The sequence below is a fragment of the Mya arenaria genome, chromosome 16 (genome assembly GCF_026914265.1).
Source record: "Mya arenaria isolate MELC-2E11 chromosome 16, ASM2691426v1".
Lineage (NCBI taxonomy): Eukaryota > Metazoa > Mollusca > Bivalvia > Myida > Myidae > Mya > Mya arenaria.
In genome coordinates, this window is record NC_069137.1 from 20607436 (window position 1) to 20619537 (window position 12102).

The following is a 12102-nucleotide window of genomic DNA, read 5'->3' on the forward strand; positions in this document are numbered from 1 at the left end:
TTCCTGTACCACTTCAAAGAACATATTTAATATATTTAAGACAATTTAAATTCATCTCGATAAAACAAGTGTCATTTATTCAACAGAATGAAAAATCAACAGAACTAGGACTCGAGACGTATTAAAGTAAATCTTATTGATATGAGCAGATTTTATTAACACGAAAGGATAGCAAAATGTACAATGTGGTTTTGTTAAGTGGCATTTAAGATAAAAAAGGATTACTATCGAAAATCGATCGTTTACGGCATTCTCGAAATATTTTTTTTTAGATGTACCCGTGTAAGTATCATTAGGTAAGATGGGATCCCGGAAATGAAATGTGTTTTAAGAAGTTTAATAAGTTTTCAACTCTATGCAGAATATGAAATAATGATTGCACCAAATGCCTTCATAACTTGTAATATCGTGCTTGTCAGCAAGCATCGAGTATTATAATACCCTAATCAGAATAAATTGATATAATTTTTACGCCGATAAATTAAAGTTGCCTTGAAGTCAAGATAATCGTATTACCCATGCAAAAACGTTTGATTGAAGTTCACAAATAACGCAATAATAAGTTAAGTATTTGATTTGTAATCATTTAAACTGGTTGAAATTTGTGTATATTTCTCTGCTTAAAATAATAAATATACTTATCAACAAAACAGCGACACTCGCATGGCACACCAGGAATACACAGAACGTACAAGTCGTATTTATCTAGGCTTGTATTGAAGGTAGCAATCACTAGGGTTCAGACTGTCACTTGGGCTGTATAGGATAACTGATTTCTGTGTGCAGTGAATACCTAGCGGTTTTGTGATATAGCTAGCATCACGTATCATACGAACATTCAGCACATATACCTAGTGATACCATCATAATGGTTTAGAGGCCATCTCCTCTGTTAGATGCTGAGACAAAGGGACCATGAAACGCTCCGGGCGTTAGCATTGATATTATTCATTAGTTGCAGCTTTGACGCAAAGTGATGACGGTAGATGCGGCTTGCTAAAGAAATTTCGATTTTTTGTAACTGGCACGAAGTTCTGCAACAAAGTCCTCCAATCACCAGCCATACGGCATAGATCCAGAAACAAACCCTTAACAAATTACGGGTTAGTCCGGGGTCCGGCTATAAGAGGTTTATGCCTTGTATGCTAAACATGAATAGCCTTGGGCACTTGTATTGGCATGAAGCACGTTTAGCGAAATACTAATGTAATCAAGCGAGTCCTAGTTAATGAAACAAGCAGCTTTTGGAGGAAAAAGTTGCTCTTTCGCCAGAAACGAGCCATCCGTTCAAGGTCCAGACGGTTTTCTGTACGCTAGAATGAGTTACAACTTATAAAATTTCTTAATATAACTGATGATCCGGATCTAGAGACAAGTTCGTAAACGATTATATTGAGCGGCTTGAAAGCTTTGCAAACAACAGGAGTTGCATAAACCCAATTGCCTGTAGACCTGAAATCACATTGCCGAGGTAAACATTAATGCTAATTTGCAAGAAAACACCAACAGAAACCAGCGTTTAAATAAGGCTGTGTTTATAGCAAAATCACCGATATGAGACATTCAAAACATTTCACTTAGTGTTGCAAGGTTTCCTGCTTACAGTATAAGAAAGATAACATTCGACGGTCCTTGATGAAAACCACTTACTTAACGGCGACAGTGGTGTACATGTAATGGGTGAGTGTCAATTTAAGATCAATATGAACATTAATAGTTAAGATAAGGGGAAATAATCGTGATTAGTTATTTACGCTTTGCTTGTATCGATTAATAACCCTTCCACAACTCATGCCTTTCTTGTATCTTATGTATTTTGGGCCACTGGCCTTTAATTACTGAATAAACTGTTGATTTGACTTTTGAATAGAAATCATATTGAATGGCGGTAAGATTGCTTATTGAGATTAATTTAGTTTATTTGTAAAAGAAGAAAAATATAATAGCTTATTCAAAATTTGATGTCTTTGTCAGTATATTCCAAGGCTTATTAAAAGTATTGATCAATGATATAAGTGTTTAAAACATCCAATTGATTGCGGCAATATTAGGAGTTGTTTAAATAGTCTATCATATTTGGTTTTAACCAATATTTAATTTATCATAACGATCAAGCTTTTCTACCGACTTTGTATTTGAATGCTTTATGATTTGAAAGAATATTATTCATATTCTTTCTTGCGGACTTGAATTTATTGATTTGAACGTGACAGATTATAACATTCCATTGTGAGAATGAACAATATCAATATTTCAATTCAGTTCGACATTACAAACAGTGTATATTCAAAATACGATACTCTACAAACTAGAAAAAAACAAAAATATAAATTAAGTCAAAAATAGATAGAAAATTAATTTATATTTGTTTCCCAAATATTGCATTCCACTGGTAATAAAACTGCATTATGGTTAATATACTCTCCCTACACATTAGTTTAGTATTTTTTCAAATGCATATTTTCTCAATTGCAATAATATTAAAGCTTCCAGAAAATTCCTAAGTGGCAAATTTACCCTCCTAGGTATTGGGAACAATATAACCCAACGGGTAAATGTTTAGCAAGTACACGATATTGTTAGAAGTTCTCTTAAAGAGATGAGGGTATTCAAAAGTGGCAGTTTATGGTTGGACTTCTACAAATTTATTGTTATAAGTTACCTAAAAAAAAAATAATCATTCATTTGTTTTATTTTTGTATCCCTTTTTCTTAAATAAGTCATTGTGTTTACTTCCGGCTCATTGATTTCTGGAATAACATCTGATATATGCATTTGAGGTTATTTACTGTTTGTAATGCTTCCAAAAGGAAATTCGTATTGTTTTATTTGAACATTGGAATTGAATGTTTGAGAATGACTGAAAATAACGAAAGGTCGGCGGGATGTATTAATCGATGCGGCTATTGCACGCAGTCTTTTTTCGACCCCGTTGCTCACTTGCCAAGAACGACAATACCAATACGAAGCCACCATCTACTCCAATGAAGTCAGCACAATTGGCATTTGTTCTAGGCAGCTACCAGTGACTTTGTCCATAAGGTGCTACGAGGAACAGCTGTGGTACAGGAAGATCAATAATTATGTTTAAATAAAAATGTGTTTACACTAGCCATCGCTATTTCCACCCTTATGACTATGGTTTCAGACGGTTGTAAGAACAAAATAAGTTAATGTATATTTTTAACAAACACAATAACTTTAAACAGCAATGACTCTTGACCCTTACTACACAGTTGTTGAAAAAAGAACCACTCGATTATTTTTTTCTGATTTAAATCCGCGGGGATTATTACTGATTGGTATAAAAGCTTTCAATAACGTAAACAATTCAGAGCTTTGTGCCAACCCCAGCTAATATTTTGGACACTGACCTATACTGAAATTCTGTTGCAAAGCAAGACATTGGTTCACAAATTTAGTTACACTATAAACACTTTAAACACTTAACAAAAAGCAGCAGTGTCTTCCAAATTCGTCAGACAACCTTGTTATAAATTCAAGTAATATTGTTTTCCGTTAATTTGCAAAATGTGTAAGACTTATCATTTTCAGGTTAATTGTTATTGCAAAGTCAAAATAATCTAAATGTTGATGAAGAGTGTGACTTCGCTGATGGTTCCCTACTCATGTAACATAGGGCATTTCTGAAATGGATATACTGCATATGAACAGATGTTTCCAGTGAATAGCCTGCTATAATGATTTTGAACTCCGTTTGAATTTTAATCATAACATCAAACGCATAACCTTACGGCTCATGCAAGTCTTAATATTATTACAGAAAAAAGAGTACTTTAAAAACCGAGCATATGACACTCAACATTCTCTCTCTACTTGTAAACCTCAAGCCGCCACTCCTTTAAATTTGGTGTCACTCATTATCTATACCGCAAGGCTTTTCAATGACTAATTGAGTCAGTAAAGTATTCATTCAGATATGACTACATTGACGATATGGAAATAATTGCTTAAACTTTTAATAGCGTTCAATCTTTACATTATCCATAAACTACTAAACATTTTCATTTTGACATTTCAATTCAAATACACCTTCTAATTATTTCACCACAAAGGAGTATGAACGAAACATGACACTTCCGTTACAAACGTGCGGTGCTCGGTGCCACGACAAAACTGCATTGTATTATAAAAAAGGAAATGTTTACGAATGACTTTTGAATTTGCATTAATGGGATATATTTCAAGTAACTAATCTCAACTACAGCTATTGGTATGTACTATATATATAGTTGATATGTTTAAATTTCGCTTGATGCTATTTTATGATTTAATTTTTGATTTGTAGTTTATAAAAGTTGAAATTTAAATCAAAGTGTATACAACTATTTCTTATATTTTTATAAAAGAAAGGAAGGGTTAACTGATTAAATCTTTTAAAGAAGCCTTAATTCTTTGCACATTGGATACACATCACTATGAAGAGTAAACAGGTGAAAATAAAGCGCATAACACAAACGTGTCTGACGCAAATCGATAGCGGTTATTTTAATGGGCATAACACAAACGTGTCAAAAGCAAATTGATAGCGGTTATTTTAATGGGCATAACACAAACGTGTCAAAACAAATTGATAGCGGACATTTTCATGGGCATAACACAAACGTGTCAAAGCAAATTGATAGCCGACATTTTCATGGGCATAACACAAACATGTCAAAAGCAAACTGACATCGGACATTTTAATGAGCATGTCATACAAGTGTCAAAAGCAAATTGATGGCGGGCAAATTAATGGGCATATCACAATCCTGTCGAAAGCAACTTGATAGCGGACATATGAGTTTTGAATATAACGAACGTGACAAAAGCAATTTGATAGCGGATATATTAATAGGCTACCACAAACGTGTCAACATCAAATTGATAGCGGATATTTAAATGGGCATAAGACAAACCTGTCTAAAACAAATTGATATCGGACATATAAATGGGATTATCGCAAACGTGTCAAAAGCGAATTGATAACGGACATATACATTTTATATATCACAAACGTGTCAAGAGCAACTTGATAGCGGACCAACTAATGGGCATATCACAAACATTTATAAAGCAAATTGATAGCGGACATATACATGGGCATAACACAAACATGTCAAAAGCAAATTAATAGCAGCCACATTCATGGGCATATCACAAACTAGTCAAAAGCAAATTGATAGCGAACGTATTCCTTTGGAATAACACTAACGTGTCAAAAGAAAATTGATAGCAGACATATTAGTAGGCATAATTATCAAAAACGTGTCAAAGCAAATTGATAGCGGACATGTTAATAGGCATATCACAAAAAAATCAAAAGCAAATTGATAGCGGACGTGTTAGTAGGCATATCACAAACGTGTCAAAAACAAATTGATAGCGGACAAATTTATGGGCATATCACAAAAATTTCAAAATCAAATTTATAGCGGACATACTGATTGGCATATCACAAACATGTCACAAGCAAAAAATGATAGCATATATATGAATTTGGATTATCACAAACGTGTCAAAAGCAATTTGAAAGCGGACATTACATTGGGCATAACACAAACGTGTCAAAAGCAACTTGATAGCGGACATATTAAAAGACATATCACAAACGTGATAAAAGCAAAGTGACAGCGGACATATTAACGGGTATATCACAAACATGTAACAAGCAAATTGATAGCGGACCTATTAATTTGAAATTTCACAAACGTGTCAAAAGCAACTTGATAGCGGACATAAAAATGGGCATATTACAAAAGTGTCAAAAGGAACTTGAAAGCGGACATATAATTGGGAATAACACAAACGTGTCAATAGCAACTTGATAGCGGACATATAATTAGGCATTATATAAACATATCAGAAGCAGCTTGATGACGAACATGTTAAAAGGGATAAAACAAACTTGGTTATAGCAAACTGATAGCGGGCAAAATAAAGGGCATAACACAAACGTGTCAAAAGCAAATTGATAGCGGACATATCAATTTGGAACATCACAAACGTGTCAAAAGCAAATTGATAGCGGACATATTCATAGGCATATCACAAATGTGTCAAAAGCGCATTGATAGCAGACATATGAATTTAGAATATCACAAACGTGTCAAAAGCAACTAGATAGCGGACATACTATTTGGCATATCACAAACGTGTCAAAAGCAACTTATTTTAATAGCGGGCATTTTACGAAGAGTAACACAACAGTGTCATAAGCATTTTGATAGCGAACATACTAATGGGCATAACACAAACGTGTCATAAGCAAACTGATAGTGAACATTTTAATAGGCATAACACAAACGTGTCATAAGCAAATTGATCGCGGGCGTTTCAATGGGCTTACCAAAAAACGTGTTAATAAATTAATAGCGTACACATTCATGGGTATAACACAAACGTTTCAAAAGCAGATCAAAAGCGGATATATTAATGGGCATAACACAAACCTATCAAAAACAAATTTATAGCAAACGTTTCAATGGGTATAACTAAAACGTTTCAAAATCAAATTGATAGCAGACATATAATTTGGCATAACAGAAACGTGTCAAAGTTAATTTGTAGTGGACATATACATAGGCATGACTTAACCGTGTCAAAGTAATTGTATAGTGAACATTTACATGGGCATTACATAACAGTGTCAAAAACATTTTAGCAGACATATTAATAGGCATAACAATTCAATTATATATTAAAGTTTATTAGCACAAACATGCAAGTTTATCGCATTTACATCTAGCAGTAACATTCACAAACATGAGAAATGAATGCTCATATAATGACATAGAGTATTTACTCTATTAACATATTGATTGATATTGCAAGAAAAATGCTAAATTATTAAAAAGGGCGGTCCTATTAAAAAAAAAAAACTAAAAACCATCTATAGCTGCAAGTACGGACCAGGTTCATACAACCTAGTGTATATTTTCACTGAACAAGCAAACAATAAGACCGTGGGCCTGGTATTGTATCTGAATATAATTTGGCTTTTTAAAATAGACACGACATTATCTTACAGTTCAAACATCTCTGTAAAGCTTAGTTCTTATCTAGTTCATACGAACACTTTTATCGATTATTCAATTTCAAAAAAGGGCAATTGTACTCGATCACAATATCATTAGAACTCTACAATTGAAATGGCAGTGGTTTTAAAACGTGCTAGATAATACGTATTTCGGCAAGAATATATGTCAATGTCTTGAACACTATTTGCATCTACCAAGGGTATAACTAGACACGTGTTTGAACCAGAGTGATGGACCTTGTTGTACATTTTTGTATGTTTCTCTTGAACCATGTTTGAATACCTTGAACTGTTGTTTGGTTAAATATTAACAAGGGTGAAGATGTTTACATTTATCAGATGTTTTTATTAATACCACTATGATGACGAAGTTGACACTAATTAATATATAATATCTATATTAGTAAAAGGTAATCCATGGCATGATGTTGGTCTCGCCTAACGACAGTTGTAGCCTGGAATTTGTTATTTATAACAATTGTACTTGTACATAAATGTATATTGCATTTTTTTATATGGCAGGGCTTAATTGGGAACTCGCCTCACGAGTTGTACAATGCAAGATATATGTCAACGTCGTCGTGTCCATGAAATATCTAGTTTGTACATTATCATATATTATAAAGATACGGCTGGTCATTAAACGGATATAAAACAAAAATAATGCAGTTGAAATTATAGCTTTTTGATATTATAATTTGTAATAATATGCCATACGCATATGCTGAAGGTTTAAACAAACAACATCAATTCTAATGCATTATAATTAAAGTGTTTTATGTGCAAATGACTTTCTTTTTAAATTTTTTTTCGACATACATGTTTTTCGCAATACATTCAATTTAATAGCCAGGGGGCGTGTCTGTTATGATTAAATATACGTTGGGTTAACCAAATTAAATAGTTTTATTTATCTCTACATATCTACAAAATAATGCGAATGTTTAAAGCTGATATTTTCATCAATATTTTTAATAAAATGCAGACAATCCTTTTTGTAAAATATCTTTGACGGTTATTAGAGTCATCAAATTACGAATTTACATTTTCAAATAGAGCTCTTCAAACAACCTTAATTTACGTAATTTGAAGCTTGCATACCGAGGCATTCAATATTGATCGTCAAGTGACACTCACCCATATCATGTTACCATTCTCTCTGTTTAAAAGATGCCCCCCTTTTATGAACATAGAATGTTAGCAATCTTATTCCAGTGCAGAAATATTACTTCAAAGGCTAGTACAAACTAAAAATTGTTAGCGCTTTATCAGCAGTTTATTATATTTATTAAATCTATCAATTATAACCAAATCATTACATTTCGATGAGTCAGATGAATAAGCGCAAGCTATCGACATTTAACAATATCGCTTATGGCTCGATAAAAGGGAATGCGTATTTAAAACATCTGATAAATTAACCAAAAATTCTGGTGTACACTATCAATGTTTGAGCCTAAAGTATACTTACCAATGACCAATACACCGTACAATCTCAATAAATAGACCACACATAAGTTAAAAGATTGATCTATTGATAATCGAATGTTCAGTGAAACAATATTTTACTGGAACACATGAATGTACTAGTGGCTAAAAGACCATATGTATTTAACCTGCAATTTGTCCTCATATTTAGCAATAACAAGACATTCAATTAAAAACATGAGCCCTATAGGAGCCAGCCTTAACGTTTAAACAATGAGGAATGAAGGTTTTGCAAACCTCACTATAAAAGTATTTGGTGATATTTTATTCAAACACTTGTCATCTTTTAGATGGATGAAATGTGTAAGAACTGCATATATGGGGGTTTGGTTTGATATAGTGCAAACTTTTTTAAAACATTTCTCAAACTCAATCTAAAAGGAAACTCATAATGTATCGCTTTTATTTCATGTTATAAATATTACATATATAGTTTTTGTTAAAACGCTTATATTTATAGTTCATAAATATATATGGATATCCTAGTTAAAACACTTGGCAATGATAAATTTTAAATCCATTGAACCCTTTCAAAATATAAGGATACATGTATTAAGCCCCGACCCTGCACCACAAGTTTTGAAACTTTACATTTAGTGTTTTCCTAACATTCATGTAAATATCATTGAGCACCTTGATACCGCAAATACAAGATCTCCGAGTATCGATTTACTTTTACGACCTTGCCTCTTTATAGGCAGATGTGTCATCAATTGGATATGCATATAAACGGCTGGTTAAAGTAAACACGAAAGCTGAGGTTTGTCCTTGAATTCAGTTCGCTTGCGGATCATTCATAATACTATAAAGTACTTATTTGTATGTAATGTATTGGATTTCGTTACGGTGAACAGTAGTATTCATGGAAAATACCTCAAATATATCAGAACTTTACATGAATGTAAATTAAACGCATTGATACCCCAAATACACAAATAACTAGAACCATTCCAACGAAATAAATTGACGAGTAGTGTTAGTAAACAAATGTACTGAACACTTTTCTGAATTTACAGCCAACAATTTGTACGTTGACCCAGTCAAAAGGGCAAGATCAAACACTTTTATGTAGTTAGACTCCAGACAGTATGCGATTGATTTGATGTATGATAATCGTGTAACCGTTGAAAGCTTTTGTTACTAAAACACTGCACAGTAGTGTAAAGAAAGACATTTATTCGGGGTTTGTATTATCAATACCTTAAATGACATTGATGAGATCATTGTGTGCATGTACATCAAATATGTCGAAGTTTATCGGTGTTGCAAAACAAATATGACACTCATTTTTATGAATCAATTGAAATAAACACAAATTGTCAACTGTTTAAGCATTTTAATCATATGTTTTGCATATATACAATCAGCAAGCAACACCATTTTAATCAATACTTATGTGAATAACTACTGAAACAAGCTCAGTAGCCAAAAGTTTAAACATAAACACCGTTTAATGACACAGGGTAAACGCCAACGACATAGAACACAAACACACAAAAAAATACAAACAAGAAACTTTGAAATACAGCACAAAACTACACAAACAGCACAGTGTATATATACTATATAAAAACTAGATATATTTATCAAGGATTGTTAGGTACCGCCTTAGAACGGTCAGTAAAATGTAAATTTACTGGGGGTTTTAACCGGTTTACGTGCACAAACTTCACTATTATCCCAACTATCCTGAATAAAGAAAAAAACGTACAGGTAATAAGGTACATCTTATCAAAGTATGCATTAACTTGAGGAAACTTAATAATAAGACAAATAAAAACAAACTAATAGGTAAACCCCAAGGACTAAGTAAACCATAATTTTATTTGTCATCAGCAATAAGAAAATAGCAGTATCGCCTACGTCTTTATGACAAGAATATTTTTACATCGGATTCCTCAATATTAATTTGATCTTTAGGTGCGAAATGATAGGCCTCAAAGAATACAGAAAGAGACAAGCAAAACACAACAAACATAAAAATACGTATTAACGAATGACCGCCGGCTTGCTTGTGTGTGTTTTTTTGCAATACGTGAAAATTAATAAGTTATAGGAATAACGATTTTAAGCCATAATTAACATATGTTAATATATGTAGTTCGTACACGAATATTTCCCCAAACCCCCTTGTTGTATGATTTCAAATATAATGTATAACTAGTTTCAATTAATGCAACTTGTAGGTATCACTCGATGCATCTTTCTCGTTGACTGACACTTAAATCACATAACGCCATCTTAATGCATCTTCGATCTGTATGAATTTAACTACCGCCACAATTGTCCGCGTGAAGAGTAGTCACTCGCACCCAGTGCCCAAACTCTGTCAGAGCGTAATCCACGAGCGAGATAACATCATCTAGCCTATGAATTCCACCTCCATCCTGCACTATAGTCTAGGATTTGTCGATTAGAAAATTGTACTGAATCGGAAGTGCGTCGTCCCGAAATCCGAATAAATGAACTTTCTATAAATACATTAACATATTGTTAAATAGTCAGAATTTTCTTTCGGAAAAAAAACTATTAAGAAGTAAGATAGTGTCACAAAAAAAACACGTGTGAAGGCACTTATTTTGGTGCAAAGGTCGAAGTCCTCCTAAACGAAAACATTTGACGTATAACTTAGAAGTGACAAAGTACAAAGGTCCCATCTGGCGACTGTGTTGTGGCAGGCATAAGTTCTGAGCAAAGATGAACGTGTAATGTGCATGCTGAAAGTCAGTTGAGCATGGCTGTTCGTCTAATTACAGCGACTGTTTTTATTGAAAATGCATCGAAGTACATTAGAAGGGCAAAAATAAGTAATGAAGGTAAACGGAGTTTTTATTTCAATATATTTCTTCTGATTCAGCAGCCAGCTTCTCGTCGTCTGTCGTGGCATCAGCAACTTCTTTCTGTGTCATCTCGCAAGTGACACACACGTCCTATTGGCTGATGAAATTAAAATGTGAATAACTTATGCAGCATGATATGCATAGTACTACATACCTTGATGTTTAGACACAGTTCATGCCACAATCTGCAGAACGTCCTATATTTAATACATCTTCAGGTTGCTTCAATGCACGACTTCTCATATAATTTATGCATTTTCGTCTTTGTGGTGGAGCTGTGGAGGAAAACTGGTGCGTCCTTGATTCTCCCTCTGGGTGCTGCATGCATGGGCATTCCTTCAACATCAACTGCAACATTCTTTGAAAATGATACATTTTCAATATCTTGAGAAGTTAACGCATGAATTTGCCTTAGTCTCCATGACAGCGGGGATAATTTCCATTCTCGTTGACATGTTTCAAGAGGGTTTTAAGATGTGTTGGGCCGATGCCATACACACACATGAATGTTTTCTTGCATACAAAATTACCCTCAAACTTATAGTCGTATCGCGTACGCTGACGAATACCATACTGGCTTCGTTTTATATCTAATTTAATCCGGTTTAATGCTCCCATTATTTATATGTCCTTTTCGTTCTTGGTATACTGCCTTATATTGTCAATATTGGCTTGGTTCAGTAGAGTCAGTGCACATAGCAGTACAATCGCATTCAGTCACTAATGTGTCGCATG

At 33.5% G+C, this 12102-nt stretch overlaps 1 protein-coding gene across 2 annotated transcripts in view; it reads left to right on the forward strand.

The window, feature by feature from the left end:
* Nucleotides 1–4119: 4119 nt before the first annotated feature.
* LOC128221240 (hornerin-like) overlaps nucleotides 4120–12102 on the forward strand; it is a 102929-nt gene continuing 94946 nt past the window's right edge. For both annotated transcript variants that reach the window (XM_052929766.1, XM_052929767.1), the window contains exon 1: nucleotides 4120–4234. The gene's annotated coding sequence lies outside the window, so the exon portion shown is untranslated. The remainder of the gene's footprint in view (nucleotides 4235–12102) is intronic.